Source organism: Schistocerca serialis, chromosome 3, assembly GCF_023864345.2.
Source record: "Schistocerca serialis cubense isolate TAMUIC-IGC-003099 chromosome 3, iqSchSeri2.2, whole genome shotgun sequence".
NCBI classification, from domain to species: domain Eukaryota; kingdom Metazoa; phylum Arthropoda; class Insecta; order Orthoptera; family Acrididae; genus Schistocerca; species Schistocerca serialis.
In genome coordinates this window covers 905,200,894-905,214,776 of record NC_064640.1, presented here as the reverse complement: position 1 = coordinate 905,214,776, position 13,883 = coordinate 905,200,894, and the positions used below count along the sequence as shown (strand labels likewise).

General features: G+C 39.1%; 1 protein-coding gene across 1 annotated transcript in view; it reads right to left on the bottom strand.

Annotated features, from left to right (window-relative positions):
- LOC126471160 (MAP kinase-activated protein kinase 2) overlaps window positions 1-13,883 on the bottom strand; it is a 105,367-nt gene that overhangs the window by 79,904 nt on the left and 11,580 nt on the right. The window lies entirely within an intron of this gene.

Sequence of the window (13,883 nt, the reverse complement as noted above, 5' to 3'; positions counted from 1 at the left end):
CCCCCATACCCCCCCCCCCCCCCTTTACAGACTTCAGTTACATCCCTAGATCAGCAAATTCGAAGGCAATTATTATAGTTATGAACACTATAAACATCAAGGAAATTCTGAAAACATGTAGTGAACCTTCGGCTTTTATTGGGTTTTTGAACTAAAAAGCAAGTGGATTCACACAAATGCATACACACAGCAAACAGACCATGTTGAACCATATACTTAAAAAAAAAAAATTAGGGAAGCAGACAGCTATGTTAATGACAAAAACTAATAGATAACAATGAACATAAATGCAAAAAGTGCACTCTGGTTTAGCACATACACAGGTGACAGACATCAGAAGGTTTTAACCGTATTTCAAGAACTAGACCTGTTAATGGCGAATTTTCCAGGGTCGTTTTAGACATGCCACAATGGGTTGACAAGTAGTGAACACAATATAATTACATTAACAACAAACAATAAAAAGACATTTCTTGAGGAAAGATTTTACTTTTGCAAAAGCAAAATGAAACAAGTTACACGTAACAAAATCTCACATCTACAGAATATCCTGCAGTAGAGACCCAAAAGAGCATCCACACAATGCCTTATTATGTTCAATTCTGGGCATGTGATTCATATTTAAAGCAATGCAAGCACATATGTGCATGTGCAATCTGTTTGAAATGTGTCATGGCACATTGCTTCATGTGTTCGGTACGAATCTCATATGCTATATAGCAAACAAAAGGAACTTTTAGTAAGTTGGTGCCCAAGAGTGTTTCGTTGTGTAGTGTGTTACGGCTATATTTTCAGGTAATTTATGTGCAAGTTGTCTGTTGATTCTGTTAGAATGCAAGCTGAAATTTTTAGGTGATTACAGACAAAAAAAGGTCATAAGGAACTCTGTATCTCAAGTACATTTGAACAAAAATTTGGGATGCGATGCCCTGAGCACCAAGTATAGGGTTGACTAAAAATAAAAGTCGCTGTTCATTTTAATGTAAAAAATATGTTAAGTCCCAGAGAAGAAAAACTATTGATGCAGCCTACAAATTTCTGAAAAGTGCATGTGCAAAAATGGACTAACATATAACCTTTAATGACTAATAGCACAAAGATCAAAGAGCTTGAACTGAAAAGAGTGCCATAGGACATCAAGGACGCAAACACGAGGGCACACTGAAAAGTAATGCCTCTGAATTTTTTATTCTGTTTTCAATATCAGTTGAGGTATTACATATAATGCGTATTGCTCAGTCAATTTTCCTGCTTTGCTGACAGAAATTTCAACCCTCCACCACTAGAGGGCTCCAAATTTTAGTGTGAAACATGGTAATGTGTAATGTAACTATGTTGGTACATGAAAAGATACTCAGAAAATGTGAAGCACGAATTCAAATAGTTCATCCACTAACGGGGGAGCTCCTCCTCCAGCATGACAATGCCAGACCACATGTGTGCTGCAACATTTGGAACAATCTGCTGCCTTGAGTTCACTGTCACTGATCATCCTCAAAACAATCCTGACTTGGCCCCATCTGATTTTCACCTGTTTTCAAACCTGAAAGAACATCTTCAAACACTTCCTTTGAAAGTGATGAAGTGGTGCCAGCAGAGGTGAGGATGTGGCTCCATCAACAAAGTCAAACATTCTACAGTGGTGGTATCAACAAATTAGTTTCTCAACAACAGAAATGTATTCATCATCTGGTTGACTATCTTGACAAATAAATATGTAGACATGAAGAATATTGCTTTAGAATGTTAATAATATTTGTTTCATTTGAAAGGCTTTAAAAGTTTACACATAAAATATTCAGAGGCATTACTATTCAGCATGCCTTCATATAAGTGTAGAATAGGTTACATCTATTGATGTGGATTGTGTGGTCTATGACATACATCAATTTGTTGAGTCCAAAGATGTTAAACTAAAATCCTTTTTGAGTGAAGTTACATACACAATTCTTTATAAAATAAAATAAAAATTATGTAATGAAAGCCAACTAACCTTTACATAATGACAAAGAACATCCCTCAAATATTTCACAGTTTCAGAAATGATAAATGAAGTGCTTTGTTTCAAAATGTGAAATAGTTCAGATTCATATACAAGTTGTAAATAATGAAATGTTATTGCCAGTCTCATTGCTATAAGAAATGAATTATGCAAAATAGTATCTTGTCTACAGATACAAGTTCTAGGTTTCAAAAGCAGAAAATGAAAATCTTGCTGTGACATTCTTCTGAAATTTGCAAACAAAAAGTCATGATCACTTTGCATTTCACACAGTACAGTACCCTTGTTATTTAGATTATGTTTTATCCGTAATCACCTGTGTGTTTTCTTTTTCTGTCACCTTTCATTACAATAAATGCAACACAAACTGCTGAGATAAGAAATGGGTGCGTAGAAGACTGATACAACAACCACGCAGTGGTTGAACATGAGTGTGCATGTATGTACAGCAAATTGTTTCCACTAAATTTTGTGGATGTGCTTTTTTCCCATGCATATGCCCTTACGCATGAGGGAAAGAGGCAGTGTGTGGTCATACAATAAGTACAGAAGCCCTACAAGAAATAGTAAAAAATTAGCAACTCTTAAGTATACCCAAAACTGCTATCACATCATTAACAAAGATTCTGTGGTCATCTGAATCAATGAATTTTAGATGGCAAATAACGTGAGTTATTAGGGACAACCACAGATCAAAATGTCAGCCCCCCCCCCCCCCGGCCTCTCCAGCAAAAGAAGCCTGACTGACAAAATATAGCAATCTCAAGTTCCAATACCAAGATCTGCTTGGTCAGCGCAGACAGACACAGTGAAAAAGCTACCTTAGAAACCTGTTAAAGACTGGTGTGCGAGGTGTACCATACAAAATACTGACAGGTAAAAATCCAAACTCCAGTGCTTCTGCCCACAATGAAAACTAATGGTGGATCAGTGAACTGTGGATGGAGAAAGACAACAAATCACCTTATCAAACAGTGCAGAGGTGCACTGCTGGTTCTTACTGTCCAGTGGGTGCAACATTTTGGCAATCATACATGTTGCCATCATCAGGTGCACTGATGAAATGACCTCCTGGGGACACACAGCCAACTTTTACCCCCTGTCCATGTAACTCATTATGTACATGGTCTGTCCTTAGTGCACGTGTTGGTGGCTGCAGAGGCATTCACGTCGATACTTGTGGCCAGTAACGCCCAGCAGGTCACCCTGATTGCAGTGGCATTGGTGTGGTTACTCCATTCGCCCTAGCCACAAAAATGTTGTGTCTGCTGAGAGTCTTCTTAATTAAACCTAGAGGTGGTCCCCAAGTCTTGCTGAGATTATGGACACAGTCCCGGTGGATAAGACTGTCCCTGGTGCATATTTTCATTGCCTCTCTAATGACACTGTCCCAGTATTATGAAGTTTGAGTTAAAATCCTGATCCATTTTTATTCAGTCACATCAGTCTCTGACAAACAGTTCTCTGTGACAGCAAACTTTATTGGATACATTAGTAGTGTGTGCCACTGGTGTTCTCAACATCGATATTCAGTGGTGCATACTGTTTGTCCAATATACGTCTTGTCATACTGGCGCAGTATCTGATGTACCCTGGCTTTCCATATATCAAGGTCATCAGTGATGCTCCCCGATAATGCCAGTGTTTTATTGGGTGGGCAAAAGGCTGTTCTTACTTAGTGCTTCTTCAGCATGTGCTCGATTTTTCCCACTACTGTGCTGGTGTACAGTATAAAGCTCATAGCTGCATCCTTCTAACTCTGCCCGTCTCCACTGGTCGTACTGTAGTGGTAGGGCACCAAGCACACTTAATACACCATTCCGCGTAACCGATTTTCTGGAACACCATTCTGAGGTGTTCCAGTTCCTCAGGGAGACACACTGCATCTGAGATGGTGTGTGTTCTGAGCATCCCAGTCCTCTGCACAAAGCGGGCAGCTGTCCGCACACTAGCACAGTGTGCGTTTTCTTCCCACACACAGTGTGGTCCAGGGTCCTTCCACACTTATCATTATGACATCCAGGAATGGTAGTTTTCCCTCTGCCTCAATCTTCATAGTGAACCTGATGTTGAAGTGTGTGGGGTTTAGATGTGAGAGGAAGTCATGGAGTTTGTTTCCCTCATGGAGGCAGATGACTAATATGTCATCCACATAACAGGAAAAGCAAGTGGGTTTCCATTTGGATGACTTCCAATACTTCTTCCTCGAAGTGCTCCATATACAGATCTGCAACCACAGACAAAAGTGCCAGTCTCACTGTCTATTTATAGTCTTATCCATTAAACAGAAAATATGTAGAGGTCAGGAATGGCTGAAAAAATTGGTAGCCTTAAAGTCAACTTTCTGACAAATGAGTTCTAATGACTCTCGTAGAAGAACCCCGATGAATAGCGAAATATCAAAGCTCACAAGGGTGTCACAGGCCTACAGCCTGCAGCTTTTGAAGCGTTTCACGAAATCTACATATGTGCATATGTGGTGTGGGCATTTATCAACGTAAGCGCTTAGCACATCATTCGGGTATTTTGCCAGCAATCATTTAGGAGCCCTAATGTTGCTAACAATAGGACGTAACAGCAACCCCACTTTGTGTATCTTAGAGAGTCCGTGGAAGTCTTGGACGCACAGGTTCTGGTGGTAACCTTTCTTGATATCCCCTCAGGAAAATCTCAATCCTTGAAAAGTGCACTGGGTTTGTTTTCAACCTTCTTGGTGGGGTCAGCATTGGTCTCCCTGGAGGAGCAGACATCTAGCAGGCCCTGCGTCTTCCGAGTGTTGTCCTTGTGGGTTGGGACAACCATAGCATTGCCTTTGTCAGTATGTAAGACAACAATGTATTAGATCCTAATTGCCAATTCTCTCTGTTGGTGATGTTTGACATGTCTAATCACCAAAATATTGTGCCCACTGGATACTATGGATCGGCAGTACACGTGTGGACTGTTCGTTCAACTAATATGCAGCAGAAACTGGAGAATCACAACAATATATCTGTTTGGAAAAGTCTTCACAGTTGATGACCCCGATGCTATCAACTGCACAGACAGATTGTATATGCGTTACACACTGAATACACTAATACTTTGGTAACTACACTGTTTACTCAATAAGTAGTAGCCATAACCATAATAAAACTGAAAAACAAAAAGGCTCCAGGGCCAGACAACATTCATGCTGACATTCTTAATGTGTAAATTGTTCCATACCCAAACAGATTGCTTAATGATTCATTAATAATGGGTGGGTCCCTATCAACTGGAAATTAGCAAAGATTTTAATAGTCAAAAAGTCAGAATACAAAGGTCCAGCTATAGGCCAATGTGTCTGATTAATACAACTGCATAGTTCTGGTAAAGACCCCTGTGTGACATTACAGCCCGATCTTCAAGGGCTTAACAAGTGCCTTGGGTTTAGGAAAGGGAAAATATTGAAGGTACACAAAACAAGGTGATCAAAACAACAAACAAATACATAATTGTAATATTAACTGACATTGCTCGAGCCTTCCACAATTTATGATGATCCACATAGTTTGTGCAGATGTGAGAATAGGAACTTCACTGACTATTACTACATTTTTGCATTTACTGTAGAAGTACAACTGTGGCACAGGCAGCCAGAATGCAAAAAGTAATCAAAAGCACTACCAAGGGGTATCCACAGGGTCCTATTTGCAGGTCAATGTTTTGTAATTTGGAAATCAAACCTTTTTTGCAGTACTCTGAAGAAGATGACAACATCGATTGGCTGGTAATACATGCTGATGAAATCTCGGCTGTGGAGGGAATGGCAAATGGGGTCCATTCACAGATCCAGTGATGATATGCAGACAACAAACTAACCAGTCCCACAGAAAACTACACACCTCTTAAAAGTTCAACTACCCATGTGTGGAAATCCCACAGAACACTTCCATTACCAAACAATTACACCAATTACACCCAGGAAGCTAGCTGGTTGGAAAGCATAACTTCAGACAACACATTCACGCAATTGCACAAAAAGCACATAACATTATGCACAAAATTGAGCACACATCCCAGCTAACTACAAACAACTACTGTATTCAATGAGGACATACCATGATGCCACTTTTATGGCCATCATACACTTTGCAGAAAATGTCTGAGCACACAGACTTAAGGTGTGTGCAGAACAGGCAAATCCTGCGTCATACACTCCTTAGAGTCAAAGTGGCTTTGGCATCACGTCAACCAATGCTCTGCTAGCGATCTGCGTTACCTACCCAGTAGACATAGTAAGATACTGTGCAGCCCCCTGCTATGAGTGTAAAGGAGATTTAACGAAAGTTCAACACATAACAGAACAAAGATTAACAAATAAGTCCAACTCCTGAACTGGAAAGTGAACTCAAGCCCCAGCCCAGGTATGGAATATTACTTAATGAAGCATGGTCAATATCTGTGCAGATTCTGGAGCCTTTCTATTTTTCATTTTATTATGGTTATAGCTACTACTTCTTGAGTAAACAGTGTAGTTACCAATGCTACTTGCTTAGTGTGCAATGGCATGAATGTGTTGTGTGAAGTTATGCTTTACATCCAGCTAGTGTCCTGGGTATCATTTTAACTGCAACTCCAATAATGGAATTAGGAGACCTAAAGAGAGAAATTGATTCCTACATGAAGATCTAGGATATCACAACATCAGTTCTTGACATGAAGAAGACAACTACACCTGTATCCCAACACTTACCAAATATCCCCGCCCCTCCCCCCAATCCTAACTGGTATAATCAGAGCAGCAGTGGAAGTGATAGCATGAACGCAAACATGAGTGACAACACGCTAACAAGTTCAACTAATGTTGTGGAAGGCACAGATAGGGATTATGCAAATGTGATTGTTGTATTAAGGAATGTGCATCTGCAGCTTGCATAACAGTGCCACACTAGATAGACATGCAGTATCATATCAGCCCTGCAGTGAGTAGAAGCTGCTCATCAGAGGGTGGTGCAAGATATATCAAACAATGTATTGCCTGTTGGCTTCTGTCCCAGGATCTTCGGCCAATGTTTGTTTAATACATGTTGGTGAATTTTATCATGTAGTTTGTCTCTCACAGCACTTACTCCACCATGACTGATATCTCCAACTGTCCCCACCTGCAATATCGTTTATGTTAGATGAACCTGGTAATGATGGACTGTCCTATCATTTCACAAAGACTTTTCCACATGTACACAGTATGTGGCATCTTTCCAGCATTGGGAATTAGTCATTTGTTATCTTCTTGGTTAGTTAGTCTTCACATCATGTTTGTGCAACATACAGTCAGTTCTGTCCATCACCCTGGGGATGGGGGGCAGTAAGACCATACCTGCCATTTTCTCTTCCAATATGTCACTTCTCTGTGTGTTGGGTATCATTACACTTCTTAGCAATGGGTGGAGTACCCATTTCCCCTCAGTTTAGAGCACATTCCAGGAAAGACTGACACTTAATAGACACTGAAATAAATTAAAACTTGGACCAAACATCCCGATTTTGATGTTGCTTCTTTTTTTTTGCCAATGAGCCATTCAATGACACCTGGAACATACTGGGTACACCTTGCCAGAGGACAGTACGAAACTGTTCCACGCATGTCTTATCATGGGCTAGTTTATGTGGAATGGCAATTTATATGAACAGCTGAAAAGTGTCAATTAGGTACTCTACTTTGTCTGGCAGTTGACAATTTCTTCATGGAGGATTTAGAATGACAGGCACTGGACGTGGCACCATATAGACCCGAGGTGTGGTACGGGTATGTTGAAGACACCTTTGACATCTGGAGATGTGGTGAGGAACAGTTTGGTAACATCCTGAGACATATGAACAGTCTCCAAGTCACCATCAGATTTACTCTGGAGGTGAGAAAGAATAAACAGCTACCGTTTTTAGATGTGCTGGTTATGAGAAAAAAAGGAACATTTAATAAGTTTGTATCAAGCTCAAGAGTTGCACCATCTGGGAAATGAAATGTAACACTTCAAAAGTGTTGTGACGAGCAATGGGTATTTTATCAGTTGCGTAAGAAGTGGCATGAAACCTAGCACCTGTGCAAGTAACATGCCCACCGAAGAAATGCTGAGTATGGTTTTTCTGCCATCCATCCCCAGGAGAGCAGACAGAATTGATGGTATGTTGTGTAAACACAGCATAAAGACAAACGAAGATGATCAAAGAGTGTCTCAGATGAGAAAAAGAAGAAAAAGGACAAAAGGGAAACACTCGCAATGTCGGAAATATACCATACGTGGAAAAGTATGTGGGAATGACCAGACAATCCATTAATACGATGATCGTCCAACAAACAGTACTGCAGGTTCAGACAGGTGGAGAAATTGGCCATGGTACAGCATGCACTGTATAGGACCGACAGAGCATATAATAAAACTCATCGACACGCAGGTTATCACTCTGGAGAAAAGCTACAATGCCCATTAGCTCAGGAATGCCATAGAAATTCACAAACATGACAACAGTGGAGGAAGCCTCAAGGTAAACAGATCCTGGATTCCTGTACTGCAGCAAATGACCATTGCAGGTAACATAGGGAGAAATACATTGGTAATGACCAGGGGCAGGCCCTCGGACATTGGCATGGCAGGTACATATTACCTCATGGCACGTACACATTACCTCAAGTCACAAGCTTGACTCCACTCCACCACCAGCAATGGAGGATGTATCTTTAATAATGCCAGCTACTAATGCTGACAAAATATCAGAAAAATCATTAAGCATCTGTTGAAGATCCCGAGACAAAAGTCAACATGCAATAGGTCAAGAGGAGGCCACAAAAACCTCAACATTTTTTTAATACATCAAACGTAATACAAAACTGAAATAGTCTCAAGGCTTTTGAGGCTTTTTTGTACATCCAGAATTTTAACAGTTACCAGTGAGATACAACAGTAACACGCTCCAACCCAAAAGAGCAAGTATATAATGTGACTGTCTTCCCTGTAACTATCCTCACTGCCCTTAATGCTCTTATTTACAATTATGTTTATAAATGCACTACTAATTAGTAAATTTTAACAGTTAAATGTTCATTCTTCTTTTTAAATCTTCATTTTCTCGTGAATAAATATAAATTTAGTGATAAAATAATATATAGCACATTATTGATCGCATAAAAACACTTTTATTCATAAGTGGTGATTGGGTTCGACTTTATGTGGATCATCTTCAGACAGTACACTGTAATTTAGAGCGCAATGGAATAGGGGCAAACATTTAATGTACTGAACATTAAATTAAACATAAATTATACAACGTTATGCCCAGTACAGCATTCAGCCAGAAAAACTAATAACAGGTGGATCACGAAAGGTATAAGAATATCATGTAAGACTAAGATATCACTCTATGAGCAGAGCATTAAAACACATGATACAAATGTCCACAATTATTTCAAATATTACAAGAAGATACTTCGTAAAGTAATATCTGAAGCAAAATGACTAGCAAATAAAGCATACATAAATGAGTCTAATAACAAATGTAAAGCAATGTGGGATGTTGTCAGAAAAACTTTAGGAACTGACATCAAACAAAAAACACCAGAATATCTTCAGCACAATGGCCAACAAATAACGGACATCAAACATATCTGTCATACATTTAACAAACACTTTTCAGGAATAGCTAACAGCCTATCATTTGGTCGCTCTTCACCAACAAGATCCTATCCTCCAAAATGTATAAGATCTGACAAATCAATTTTTCTAATACCTGCACCTTTGAAAGAGGTTCTGCTAACTATTAGGAATATGAAAAGTTCCCTCTCATCTGGCCTTGATGGTCTACCTGCCTATGTAATAAAACAGGTTGCCAATGAAATAATACAACCACTCTGCAACATAATCAACTACTCAATGAATACTGGCATTTTCCCTCAAACTCTCAAAACCTCCAAGATTATTACCTTTCTTGTGTAACGGAACTAACATGGAGTCAACAACTACCGACCCATATCCCTTCTCCCAACTGTGTCCAAAATAATTAAAAAAATTGTATATACCCGTATAATGTCCTTTCTTGTAAACAACTCCCTACTAACAGCACAGCAGTTTGGTTTTCGTAAAAATAAATCAATCAATAAGGCTCTCTTTTTGTTTACTGATGAGATAATAGAAGCATTTAATGAAAAACATTATGCTTCTGGACTTTTTATTGATCTGACAAAAGCATTTGATCTAGTCAACCACAGACTACTACTCCGCAAACTGGATGCATATGGTATAAGAGTCTGTAATGACTGGTTCCAGTCATATCTATCAAACAGAGGGCAGCTGGTAGAAATAGCAACAAATGACGGAAGAACAGCCCATTCAGATACAATACCAGTCACATCAGGGGTCCCACAGGGTTCAACCTTAGGCCCCCTCCTCTTCCTTAGCTTCATTAATGACCTCCCAGAACACCTACCCTCAACAGTACCTATGTTATTCGCCGATGATACAAACCTCCACTCTTGCAACATTTCTCCACACCAGATTAGAGCTGACCTAGTTGACAGCAGTGAAAGGCTCCCATACTGCCTCTATGAAAACAAACTCCTACTTAATATGGAAAAAACAACTTGTATGGTCTTCTGCCCATCAAACAACCATACAACACATATGGAACCACTAATTATGGACAAGAAAGTTATTGAACAAGTCAGTGAGACTAAATTCTTAGGTCTCTGGATAGATAACACACTGCAGTGGTATATCCACAGAGAGAAACTACTGTGTAAATTGAGTAGCCTGTGCTATGCCTTCAGAATTCTTAGCCAAAGCTGTGATGTGACCACCATTAAAACTGTATACTTTGCACTAGTGAACTCAGTCCTCTCATATGGCATTCCATTCTGGGGGGGCAATAAATAGGAAAATATTCATTATGCAAAAGCGAATTGTCAAGGTCATGTTAAGATTGCCACTGCACACACCTACCAAACCAATCTTTAAAGAACTCTGAATATTACCTGCACCATGTATATACGTCTTAGAGACTGTTTCATTTGTCAGTAAGAATCTTCATCTCTTCAAAACAAATAATGACATTCATGATCATGACAAGCAACATTCATCTAGATAATCAGAGACTCAGTAAATGCCATGATGGTGAGAGGCAAATAGGCAGCATACTTTACAATAAATTACCTTGCTCAGTCAAGAATAATAAAAACTCTTTCAGGAAGAAAGTTAACAGTATATTGCTCCAGCATTGTTTTTATTCTGTTGCTGAATTTATGGAGACCAATATATGTCATGTGTAGCTTTAATTTAGTCTAATATGTCAATCTCGAATGACTGTAATGCAGATATGTATTTTATGTATTCTGTCATATAGTCAATGTAAAAAAAAGTATTATGCTTCAACAATTCATTGCTGTAACTTGTATCCCATGTCATGAACATGATTTTGTGGATGAATAAAATAAAAAAATAAAAATAAATATGTGGAGATAATTGTACGGAATGGGAACTGTAGATAAAACCCACTGATGTCAACTGCTTACTATGTGGCTGTGTCACGGAGTTAAGCAGCTGAAGCCTCATCTCTTACCCATCGCCCTATGACATCTTTAGCCAATGGAATACAACGTACATCATACATCATGAATATAAACCTATGCTGGGTATAATCGCAAGTTATATCTAAGTAATAATTGATATGTTATACATTTAAAATTTTACATAAAGTACCATTCAAATGGTTCAAATGGCTCTGAGCACTATGGGACTCTGAGGTCATCAGCCCCTAGAACTTAAAACTAGTTAAACCTAACTAACCTAAGGACATCACACACATCTACGCCCGAGGTAGGATTCAAACCTGCGACCATAGTGGTCGCGTGGTTCCAGACTGAAGCGCATAGATTAAAAAATCTAATTGACCAACCAATGGCATCATGTTACTAGACTGCCCTCTGCAGGACTGTGTACACCAAAGATGGGCAGCGAGGGGTACCCACACAGTCAGCATTCAACATCAGTGTGGTATCCACAGTTCCTGCTTTGTGCCACCGTCTCTACATCACTGGGTGTGACATCACGTAATTTATGTTTAACTTAATGTTCATTACATTAAATGTTTCTCTCTTCTCGGTTGTATTCTTAAGTACTGAGTATGGTCTGAAGATGATCCACATCAGTTTGAAACCAGTCACCATATATGAATAAAAGTGTTTTTATGCAATCACGGCTGTTATATATAATATTTTATTACTAGTTCATTGCGATCACTGCTATTCCAAACATATTTATAAAGATTTCATGAAAATTTACTTCTCAAAATAGTAACCAAATGATGGAATAATTTGGCTATGAATTACACCCAGTAATAATTTCTAAAAATGTCAAACATATAAAATAGGTGTTAATCTATCTTCAACATATTTTATAATTAGCTTTGTAATGTGGGACCTCTGTTACATTCAATTTTAGATTCGTATTCCTGTCATACTGTGCATCTTTGCTTCCTATCAATACTGAGCTCTAAGAGCCTTTCCTTGCCTTCCTGTTCTTTCCCCACAATGTAACATGTATAACTTTTCATCCTTTTGTTCTTTCATTTCATCTTTAACTGCTACATCCATAAGATATGAACAGGATGATCCAAGCCTTTAGTGTAGAGGATCCTGAACTGAGTACTTTGATATTAGGGACTAATAGACAGAAGGGAATATTTAGACTGCCTGGTCACATTAATGTGACCATGACATCCAGTTGCAGTACTGGCATGCAAATTCCACCAATTGTTGCTGAACCAGGTGCCTGCTGCAGAGACTCATATGCATTGACATTTGCTGAACAGTCATTGAAGAGTACTGTTGGTAGTTCCTTAGTTCATCTGGGCAGTTAGTTGCTGAACAGCTGCATGTCTATTCACCAGTACACATCTCCGCAGCTGTTGTTCACCCCCGTCATCTATGGCCCACTGGGCACCACAGTGCCACATTTGGATAGCACCATTTTGCCATGCAAGGTATACTTCAACAGTGGCAGCACACTAACAGTTCATAGACTTATTCGTTTAGGAAATGCTTCCACCCTTGGTCTGAAAGCCAACAATCATGCTCTTTTGGACATCAGATACGTCTCTCTGTTTATGACTTACAACAGCTGAAATTGTTTTCCACGTCCCTTTGACACGCTTCATTTACCCTCAACTGCTAGTGCTGCCGTCTGCCACTTGATTGGTTACTGCCACTGATGTCTAATGTAGGGACTGGTCACATTAATGTAAATGGACTGCAGTTCTTTTTCTGACAAACAATTTGCAACTTACAACAATACAATGACCATGAGTCTCATTCAATGCATGCATCACAAAATAATCTATTGACAGAACTAAACTGTGTATTTAAAATCATATGGCCTCATTGGTTGCAGAGGTTGTTAATGATGAAGTTGCAAATAATGCACCACCAGCACTTTCTAAACAGTATTGTTCAAAATGTGCATTTTGCATTAAAGTTGATAGGTGCATACTGGTGAATTTCCTCTCACATTGTCAAGTAACATTCTAGTGTGCAAATAATTTCTTTGTTGAGAAACTTGGCCCACTTCCTGTGACATGAAAAACCCAATTTCTATTCACAGTGATGGACTTTTTACAGTTACAATGATGCCAGTTGAGAAACTTTTATCTGTACATTTGCCCGTCTTTCTGTGCATTACACACAGCTACATCATACATTAAATGCCTGTCTACAACTTCTTGTAATGAGAAACACTCCACCTTCAAAAGTCAGTCATGAACTGAAAACAATAGTAAAATCAGTACCACCAGTGTTGACGCAGAAGGCAGTTGTTTGTTACAAAATATAAGTAGTTTATAAACACATGATCCATGCACGTTGCTAGTCTAGACA